This window comes from Danio rerio, chromosome 13 (genome assembly GCF_052040795.2).
Source record: "Danio rerio strain M-AB ecotype USA chromosome 13, GRCz13ab, whole genome shotgun sequence".
Classification (NCBI taxonomy): domain Eukaryota; kingdom Metazoa; phylum Chordata; class Actinopteri; order Cypriniformes; family Danionidae; genus Danio; species Danio rerio.
The window spans coordinates 51108330-51118762 of NC_141033.1; the positions used below are offsets into that span (position 1 = coordinate 51108330).

The window sequence follows — 10433 nt, forward strand, 5'->3', positions numbered from 1 at the left end:
TAATAAATAACATGCGCTCCGCCAGCTGAATAATGTCACGTGCACACAAAGGAGCCTCCCCAAACTCTGCGATGACATCACTTTCACCACACTCACTCAAGCGAACTAGTGGATGCGTCAAGTATACACTGGCTTTAGGCTTAGGAATAGGGTTATATTTTTACTTAAATCAAGAATTCAGCATAAAAATTTGTTGTGAGAAATAATAAGTGAAAATTAAGTACGTTTTATTTGAAAAATAATCTGTCAACGGGGGTCAGCAAAAAAAACTTCAAAGCAAAAACAAGATGATTTTTTGGCAGGTTATTTTGCTCATTTTAAGGAATACTCACTTAATCTATACATGTTCTACTTGTCGATAAAATGCTTCAGGTTTCTAAAAATTCCTAAATCAAGAACTATGAAATAAAGGATGATTAATTTACACATTTATACATCATGATGTGCATGCGAGTACAAGAAAGTACAGTACTGATGAGCAGCAGAGAATCAGAGCAGGGCTCATTAATATTCATGAATATTCCAAATATGGTCAATAGCCTGCTTTTCATTCTGAGGAAAAAATTCAATTCAATTCATCTTGATTTCTCTAGCACTTTTACAATGTATATTGTCTTAAAGCAGCTTAACATAGAAGTTCTAGTAAACAGAAACTGTCAGTTCAGTTTTCAGAGTTCAGAAAAACAAGAAAATATGCTTCGCTTGTCTAGAAAATGGTCCTTGATTTAAGAATGTTTATATATTTGGAAGAAAAACAAGACAAAAACAGTGTTGCCAGATTGGGGAGTTTTGAATTTGATTTTGCGAGTAAAAAATGGCATAGGTTTGGTCTGTTTTGAAACGTAAATTTTATATGCAACTTATTTAACAATACATAAGAGTGTATCCATTCCTTTGGATTGGATTTTTTTCCATTCCTTTTCCATTTCCATTCAGTTAGTAATGACCAGTGTATAGCGCAAACCGCGTGGACCAACTCGCAAGAGGAGGTGAAGGAAAGCAGTTTTTGACTCCCTGGACACATCTGACTCCGCATTGATGAGCATCACGCAGCGCCTGCAGTTAAACTCAGTGGTTTATCATGACACTTATCAATCATTTTGTCCTGCAATTAACAAGTACAAACAGGTGCTGCTTGCCAATCAAACAACACTTCTATAATTATGTTCAAAAGACTTTACAAACACCGAATATGACGAATTTAAACAGCATTCGGAAAGTAAAACATCCAACCGGTAGTGTAATCTACCCAACATCAAGTGTGTGTGGGTGTGAGGGGGCAGTGTTTCAATGTGATCCAGTTACATTGTGGTTCTGTGACTGCTGGTGTTGGTTGCTGTGTGGTTAAAATTAGGACAGATAAAGTAACTAAATTATTCTTAATTTAAATAGATTAAAATTAAATAAAATATTAATCAGCTTGGGCAGGTTTTGGACAGCTTTTTGGGCTGGAATAAGTCAGCTATATCTGGCAACACTGGACAAAAACTAAGTAAGACTGCAAAAATCCAAAATCTGCTATAGTCTCCAGTTATTTGAGGAATACACTACACATCAGTGATATTTTCTCTTAATATGGAAGCACATTACTCTCCACCTGCCATCTTTATGACTATTGTGACAGATTTTATAATCCAGTCTGAAGAAAGAAATGTGTCTGAAACACCTCTTGACGGAGAGAGTCAGAGCAAAGTGCAGGGATTACAGCAGTGATACGCATATAATCCAGCACTCCTACAGGGAGTCATTTACCAGATCAAGCGCTGGTGAGGCGAGTCCTGCCGCGTGTGTCTGCATTAAATATGCAGACCGAGAAAAGCAGCGGTGAGCACATCCTCTCTTCTGTTACAGCTTTAATTTAACAGATGAAGGTGAAGATTAAAGGTCAGCTGTAACGTTTGTTGATTTAAATACATTTTCATGTAATGGGTTACTACTTTAATAAGAAATCTGACTTAATCTGATGATTTTCACCTGCTTGTGGTTCCACATGAACCAGAAGCTGCTGAGATTTTATTCGAGTCTGTTGATGTGCTTCAGATGATACTGAATATTGAGTTGGGGGCGGGGCTTTCTTTTTGCGCATCATTCCCTTGTAGCAAGCTAACAGCAAGAGGGGTGTGGCTAAGAATATTGTGGCTTAAGCATCAAACTGACATCATCAGAGAAGGACCGCCCCCTCCAAATGCAGAAGCAGATGGACAGGTTTTGATTAAAGATAACCAAAACAATTTTTTTTTTCCTCAGTGGATTAATTTGCACAACAGTTGCTCACCTGGGGTCCGTTCTTCGTACCTCGCTTAAATGATCTAAGAATATTTGGCAGATTCTGGATCTTTTAATCTTGATAACTGATCTCTGGCTTATTTGGTTCTTCAAAACAAGTTCGTGAATCAGATTAAAATCTTTAGATTAACTGATCTGAGATCGCTGCGTGTGTTGTGAAGGACCGATCTATTGATCCTCAAAATCATGATCAGCAATGCAACGATTGGCTGACGGGACGGGAGCGTAATGACATCATCTGATTAATATTCAATTATCCATGTGAGCAAAATTACACAAAATTGGTAGTAAACGGTTTGTTAAATATGATGCGCGATAACTTTACACACGTGTTATGGGCTGCAGGCTTTACACTTTCATGTGTCGAGAGTATTTAGCTATTTATTTAGTATTTACAGTTACAGCGAATTGTCTTTATTATAGTAGCCATAGTATTACAGAAGCCCGTTTCTTAATCGGTATAAAGAATAACTGGATGTTTCAATTATTATTATCATACACAAATTGTACTAAAGCAATAAAAAGTGCATATTAATTTTCTCTTTGAACCATCAGGTGGCAGTCTTTTTACTTATTACGAAGTGCAGATTGCAATATATATATATGTGTGTGTGTGTGTGTGTGTGTGTGTGTGTGTGTGTATATATGTAGTATATATGTAAGTGCTGTCAAAATTAGAGCGTAAATGTATGCGATTAATTTGAAATGATTAACGCATTAAAAAAAAAATAATTACGCAATTAACGCAGTTGCAGTTTCTTGGATAAAAGACCAAGCAAGCACTTTTTGAAGCCAAGTTTCAGTATAAAGACAATTAATGTTGCATCAGCAGGCTCTCCAGCGTTTCCTCCAGAGTGTCATGCAATTTCGGGTGTTTCATTTTTAACTTTCGACTTTTGTTTTGATGGAATTTGATACCGCATGGCGAACGGAAAGAAAAACCTCCGCATTTCGTGACTCGGTGGTCGCTGCTTACATGGTAGACTCTTAATAAGAATATTATCTTAATCATATTAAAATCAAAGTACTGGTGTCCATGTAAAAGTACTCAGAAAGTGCCAGAAGATGTCGCGAGCGGTCAAAGACAGCGCATTCCCCTGCCTTTCAGCATGCGCCCTCCAATGCTTTAGAAAGTTTGACGTGTTTTCCCCTTAAACGCAACTTTTGTAAAGTGTATGCTTTGCGTTGTTGTGTCAGAATCCCTGTGAAATACAGCCAAACTTTAGTACGCTGAGTTTAAGCAAATTTGATGAAGGCGATCGTGCCGCTCCGGCTGCCCTGTCCTGCACACGTTGTGTGTTTGTGTGTGTGTGTGTGTGTGTGCGCTTCTCAGCAACAAACCTGACTAAACGTCATTGTCCGTAACCACTAAATCAAAAATGTTTGGTAAAATAATTACTAATTGCATCTTAAGTGATTTTCAACTAATTACACTGTCTTGTCCTGATAGCTGGATTAAGAGGTTTTTGCAATAAAAGCAGATGTGGATTTAGCTGGTTTTGACGCAAAAGAAAATTTACCTTGTTTATTCCCTTTATTTAGCCAGGAGATCACATTGAGACAGTACTGTCTCTTCTTCCAGTGAGACCTGGTCAAGATGGCAGGCAGCACATAAAGTTTCATATAAAAATCACAAACAATATCACAAAATTACAAAATCACCATTCTTAAAAACATCAGCTCATAAAAAACAATTACAGGTGTCCTTTAAGATGTTGTATAAAAGATGTTTAAAAGTACTCCGAGTCGGAAGAGTGTCAAGATTGAGCTGATTTTGCAGGTCATTCCAAGCCCTGGGAGCGTAAATGGAAAAAGCACGTTTGCCAAGTTTTGATAGTACCTTTGGAACTATCAGACGAATACATGAACCAGATCTAGTGTGTTGGTTATTGGTGTGAAATGTTAATAAATTAAAAATATAGGATGGTAATTTACCTAAAAGAGCCTTTAAAATAAATAAGTACAGATGTAATTTTCTCCTTTGATATAGAGATAACCAGTCTAAGGAATCATACAAAATACAGTGATGCGTCCGTGAGTCTGCACCTGTGACAAAACGTATTGCTGCATGATAAACAGAATCTAATTTTCTTAATAGGGTAGCAGTTGCATGCATATAGAGATGATCACCGTAATCCATTATAGACAGAAATGTACTCTCTACTAATTTTTTGTGGGCTTTATAAGGAAAACAATTTCTTGACCGGTATAAAAAACCTAACTTTGGCCTAAGCTTTTTCAGTAACTTGTCAATGTGTATATCAAAGGCTAATCTCTCATCAATCCAAACACCTAGATATTTATAAAAGCTAACTCTTTCTATTTGAACACCATTCAGAGTTTTTATTGTCTGATCTGTTGACTTAGTGCGGCCACGGCTAAAAATCATGTATTTAGTCTTTTTTGAATTTAAAACCAATTTTAAATTTTGCAACGTACACTGCAATACTTGAAAAGCAATCTGTAGATGTTGTACAGCTTTAACAATTTTTGTTAAAAACCAAAAAATTGTCTAAAGTGACATGAAATGTGAAAAAAAATTATGAAAAAAAAGCATTTTATTTACTAGCTAATTAACTTCTTATTACATATAAAATTAAACTTCTGAACCTAATCAGAGGAGCCTGATAGAAAATGCTCATTTGCATGAAGAGGTCTGATGGATGTAAAGGGTTTTGCATCAGAACTCTTCACACACATATACACAACCCTGTTTTATATTATACATGGACTTTTTATCTCTGTTTTTGCTACTTCTATCATATAACGCATAATAAACTCGCACACTAATCATCTCCTTCACTCATCCACAAAAGAAAATAACCAGGAACGAATGAGTAAATGAGCAAACTCATCTGTAAGCCGCTTATCTCAGAGTCTCCATAATTAATTATAAGCAAGTGTTGAGAATTTCAATAGCACTGTGTGTTTATCAAGCGTGAACGTGCATGTCTGAGACAGCTTCATCATCGGCGGTCTGCAAGTAAACACTGCAAGCTGGGAAAAATATCAAAGACGGCGCTAATCCCAGCATTAATTACAGATCTGAGAATCAGACGTGTCAGCAGAAACAGGTAATGAGGAATCAGCACCTCTTTTTAACCTGCTCTGACCTTCAGCAGCTCTTAATTCATGGGTTTTGCTTTTATGAGATCTGCTTTATAGTTGATATTTAATACGTGCTTTCATCGGAGGCGACTTGTGGTATGCTAATTTGAGGGACAGACTCTTGGAGGACCCGAGGTTAAGTGCTTTGCTCATTTCCATTACTGCAGTCTCTGGGTCAAACCGCTTTCTGATTAACATCGCAACCTTTGTGTTATAACAAAACAAACAAACTGCATGCTGAATATTGATTTAGAAGGTTCTGAGGGGGGGAAAGGCATGCTTTTGGATTTTGCATATTAAAAACTTTTGGAGAAACGTGATTTTAAAAGTGGGATCAGTGTATCAGAGTTGATTTAAAGATTACAGTGCTTCCCATTCTGGATGAAGCATCTGCAAAAAGAGCCAACACGAAAGAAAACAGAAGTAAAACTTTGGCCAGTCGCTTTGTGTCTTTCTGACTGCTACAGGGAAACCTATTAAACAAACAGCAATTAAGCTGCAATGATGCCAAACAAACCTATTCAGAGAGCAGAGTGATATAAAGCAAGGTCAAATTAAATACTGCCGGTTATTATTAGGGTAACACAACACAATTAATTACATCACAACTTTAAGACAGAGCTGAGTGTACACAAATTAAAAGTCAAGCAAGTTTGTATATTTTCAGTTTTGAATTAAACTATATATACACATATATACACACACATATATATATATATATATATATATATATATATATATATATATATATATATACATATATACATATACATATATACATATATACATACATATATACATATATATATATATATATATATATATATATATATATATATATATATATATATATATATATATATATATATATATATATATATATATAGGGTAAATTTGAGCTATAAATTAAATTAAAATGTAAAAAGATAATAATAAAAATGTATGTGTTGTCTATATTTATCCACATTTGGGTTGAAATTTTTTCCAAAGACCCATGCAGAATTTCTGCACATGCTTTTCCACCACATACAATAATCACCTAATTGGATCAATTATTAATTAAACAAATGGAACAATATGGATTTGGTGTTAAAAGGTGCTGTATGTATGTTGTGTTTCTGTGTGAAAAGGTCAAGGTTAAACACACACACACACACACACACACACACACACACACACGTCGTGCTCTGTGTTAGATGAGAAACACTCAGTGTATCATGACAGATAAATACCTTCCACCGCAGACGCCCTAATGAGAGACTCAGCATGATCAGAAATTACCCTGGCCAAACAAATGAGAGCGTGTAGAGGAGAACGCGTTCACTTAAAATACAGCATGAGCTACAGAGTCATTTACACTGTTATTATAGCTCAGGCTGTCAGATTAATAATCAGTGTTAGTGAACTGAGAGAAGCAGGAAGATGATTACTGACAACATTAAACCTACACCTCGTCCTCTAATAATAATAATTATATGTTTTATTTATATAACACCTTCTCAGCCTTTCCCAGGTTTCCACTGATAGTTTACCACTCTTAATCTTGCTCTGACTTTCACAGATTATAATGTTGTAAAGAAATGTACATTTTCCTGACACGTTTGCTTTAGTTAACTGGTGTAGTTCGGTGACTGTATTTAGTGTATGTGACTGTCAGTTAATGAGTCAAAAGAAATAAAATGGTGCAGAAAAAAAATTGCTAAATATTTTAACCATAATTATAGACTAAATGTGTTAAACAATGTGATAAAAAGATGATTCAGAACAGAAATATTTATTTTGACAAATGTAACCCTGGACCATAAAACCAGAATTGTGTTGCATATATTTTTAGGAATAGCCAAAAATAAACTGTATGAGTCAAAATTAGAGACTTTTCTTTTCTTTATTCATGCATGTATGTATGCATGCATGCGGGTGTGTGTGTGTGTGTGTGTGTGTGTGTGTGTGTATATACGGTTGAAGTCAGAATTATAAGCTATAATTATAAGAACTATATGATTTTTTTTTCTTCTTTTTTAAATATTTTTCAAACGATGTTTAACAGAGCAAGGACATTTTCACAGTATGTCTGATAATATTTTTTCTTCTGGAGAAAGTCTTATTTGTTTTATTTCGGCTAGAATAAAAGCAGTTTTTAAATGTTTATGAACCATTTTATGGACAATATTATTAGCCCCTTTAAGCTATTTTTTTTCTCGATAGTCTACAGAACGAACCATCATTATACAATAACTTGCCTAATTACCCTAACCTGCCTAGTTAACCTAATTAACCTAGTTAAGTCTTTAAAATGTCACTTTAAGCTGTATAGAAATGTCTTGAACAATATCTACAGTAGTTAAATATTACTGTCATCATAGCAAAGATAAAATAAATCAGTTATTAGAAATGAGTTATTAAAACTATTATGATTAGAAATGTGTTGAAAAAAAATCTCTCTGTTAAACAGAAATTGGGGAAAAAAAATAAAGAGAGGGGCTAATAACTCAGGGGGCTAATAATTCTGTGTGTGTGTGTGTGTGTGTGTGTGTGTGTGTGTGTGTGTGTGTGTGTGTGTGTGTGTGTGTGTGTGTGTGTGTGTGTGTGTGTGTATAAATATATATATTATTTTAAAAATATATTACATTTGATCAATTATATTTATCTATTAATAATTTTTTTTTCGTTTTATATATATTAACTAATATATACGTACTAAAACCATAATTTATACAACAATATAGTGAATAATTTAACTAGGGATCTGAGAATCCTTGTAGAAAACTTATGTGTGTTGTTTCAAGAAAGTGACCATTCATTTGTGTCATATTTAATTTAATTTGTTTGTATTCATCTATTCTTCATTTAATTATTATCATTATATAATTTTATTGATTATTAGTAAATGATTTGTTTATTATTATTGATTATTATGTCATTTTATTATTACTATTGTCCTATAATTATGGCTTTATTATTATTTCCATTTTATCCATACTGTTATAATCTTAGGAACGGCCTGGTGGCTCAGTGGTTAGCACTGTCGCCTCATAGTATAAAGACCGCTGGTTCAAGACTTGGCTGGGTCAGTTGGCATTTCTGTGTGGAGTTTGCACGTTCTCTCCGTGTTGGCGTGGAGGTGCACTATAGGTGAATTGGGTGAGCTAAACGTGTTTAAATGAGAGTGTATGGGTGTTTCCCAATACTGGGTTGCCACTGGAAGGGCATCCGCTGCATAAAACATATGCTGGATAATTTCAGAGGTTCATTCCGCTGTGGCAACCCCTGCAAAGGAACTAAGCCAAAAAAAATGAATGAATGAATGAATGTTCTAATCTTATGACTGTGTGGATTTAAGTGGCATTAGTTTTAAAGCATAAGAGATAAGAAAATGTCTCCATTTCAAGTTCTGTATTACCACTGGACTGTTGTGAAGCACTAAATATTCATTGCTGTTTGCTTGTGGTATAATAACACTTATTTATCCTGGTCAGACGAAGTCTGAGTATTAAAACATACGCAACTAAGAATATTCAATAAACTCTGCTCTTTCTTCATCATCATGACTTTGTCTCCTGCTTCTGCTCCTCTCTGGCTTTCTCAGTCAACTCCTATATTTATAGGAGATTGTGAATTCAGTTGAATACTTGATAACAGATTTGGGAATTGGGCGGCTCTGCTGGCTTGTTGTCTGGATACCCAGAGAAACAGACATTTTCTGACAGGATCTGGTGTCCGGGGCTAGACCTTATTTATCTGGCATGGAGAGCTTGATCTAATAATAGTGATATAAAAAAACTATATCTAGTAAACAACATGCATCAATCAAAAAGTAAAAAAACAAAAATCATCTAAAATGTAGATTTTTCACTCTAAAAAGAGTTATTTAACCCAATGGTTGAGTTAAATATATTTGGTGCTTTGTTGTTGTTGTTGTTGTTGTTTTATTTTATCTTTATTTGGTTATTTATTAAGAAATCAACCTGTTGAGTTAAATATTTAGTGCTTTCTGCTTTGTTGGGTTATTTTTAACCTTTATTTGGATATTTATTTAATAACCAGTTGGGTTAAAAATTAGGATTTTTGTTTTTTGTGTTATGAAGTTTATTTATGCTCTAACGCAATAATATTGTTGTTGTTGTTTTTTTTATCAAATTACCTCTCAATGTTGTGGTTTTTTGATCCGTTTCACCATCAAGGACCATCTTTTACAAGTGTTTAGATGTGGGTAAAATGTATTGTACAGTGTGGACACCGAATGAAGCTGCTGCAGCTGCTGGACAGTCTCTACAGCACACAGAGCTCCACATTCTGCTCCATCAACAGAGGATTTTTTTTGCTTGCACAGTTTAGAACTGTCTGCACTTTGTTCTGTTTCTTCATTGTTTCTGATTCTTAATTTATTTTAACAAAAGTGTCTAGAACAGGGGTGTCAAACTCAATTCCTGGAGGGCCGAAGCCCTGCACAGTTTAGTTCCAACCCTGCTCCAACACACTTACCTGTAGGTTTCAAACAAGCCTGAAGGACTCAATTAGTTTGATCAGGTGTGTTTAATTAGGGTTGGAACTAAACTGTGCCGAGCTGCGGCCCTTTTGGAACCGAGTTTGACACCTGTGCTCTAGAACTAAAATGTAATGGAAATAAAGCATTTTCACTATTTTTTGAAAACTGTATGTTATTTATTTACACAGCCATAACTTAAAAATTATTAGTAGTACTAGTAGCAATAGTAATACCAGAATGGAAAAAAATAACATTTAATCAAAATAACCCAGTGCATTGGGTTGAAATAACCCATAGTTGGGAAGGTGCTATAATAACCTATAGTTGGGTTATATGTTGGGGTATTTTTAACCTAATTATTTTAACAGAGTAACCATGTCTTTTATATGAAAAGCACCATTTTAAAACTTCATAATCAATTTAAAAAGAAAATATTTTTAATGTGGTCCAAGACTGTCACCCACGGTCAAAATCATAGGACAGATCAAAACACTACACATTTGAAGTGATGTTAAATAAGGCAACACTGCACCCTGCTGACATGACAGAAACA

At 34.7% G+C, this 10433-nt stretch overlaps 1 long non-coding RNA gene across 2 annotated transcripts in view; it reads right to left on the reverse strand.

Moving 5' to 3' along the window:
* The window catches only part of LOC147834323 (uncharacterized), a 48576-nt gene that overhangs the window by 37564 nt on the left and 579 nt on the right, over positions 1 to 10433 (reverse strand). The window lies entirely within an intron of this gene.